This window comes from Pteropus medius, unplaced genomic scaffold, assembly GCF_902729225.1.
Source record: "Pteropus medius unplaced genomic scaffold, Ma_sr-lr_union100, whole genome shotgun sequence".
NCBI lineage: Eukaryota > Metazoa > Chordata > Mammalia > Chiroptera > Pteropodidae > Pteropus > Pteropus medius.
Genome location: NW_024349799.1, coordinates 4019129 through 4020026, shown reverse-complemented (window position 1 = coordinate 4020026; position 898 = coordinate 4019129).

Sequence of the window (898 nt, the reverse complement as noted above, 5' to 3'; positions counted from 1 at the left end):
AGTACTCTTCAGGTATAAGCCCACTGACTCCTGACAACAAAGCTATATGGTGGGTGCTACGATTATGCCCATTTTACAGATGAAAAAGCTGAGGCCCAGATGTTTGTAAAAGGGATCAATCCATCCGTGAGGCACAGAGGACAGCCAGAACTGGAAATGACCACAGCTTTTTCCCTAGGGGTGTACCTGGGGGAAGGCCTTCAGGAAGGAGGGCTGGATATGAGCAGGCAGCAAAGGAGGGATGAGATGGCTGTGTCCTCATTTGTCCTAAACTGGCTTTGTTCACTAGAAAACTTTCTAAAAGCCAGCTCTGGGCCAAGCACCAGGCTGGGTGTGGGAAGCAGACAGAGCCCTGGTTCCTGCCCTCAGAGAGGCTTGGTTAGACAGACTCAGACAAGTAAACAGTTACTACACCAAATTTTGAGGGCGATAAGATTACGGAGGGAGGGAGTAGGTCCTGGGGGCACATTCATCCAGTCTGGCTGAGTAGGTGCACGCAAGAGCCTGGAGGGGAGAGATGGCACTCCCACCTCCTTGAACACCTCCCTCCTTGCCCTCTGTCCTCCTGCTCCTTGTACTATGCATTGACTATATGTTATTACTTTCCTCCTCTTTTAAATCAACAGCTGATTGCCCCCTGATCCTGGCTCTCTGCCAAAGGTGAATAGCAGGAGTAATGATTTCATCAAGATGCTGGGATTTTCACTTAAAAAGTTGTTCTCCTATTGGGGGTGCTTTTCCTCTTTTTGTCTGACAAACTCTTGGGCTTTATTTAAGGAAATTAGTTACAAAGATGTGGGTTGAGTGTAGGGAAGCCACAAGAGATGGCCTAGACCTCAAGGCCAGTAACAGAGGGGCACGGTTTGCTGTGTCTAAGCCCAAAGGGCAAGGGAAAAAA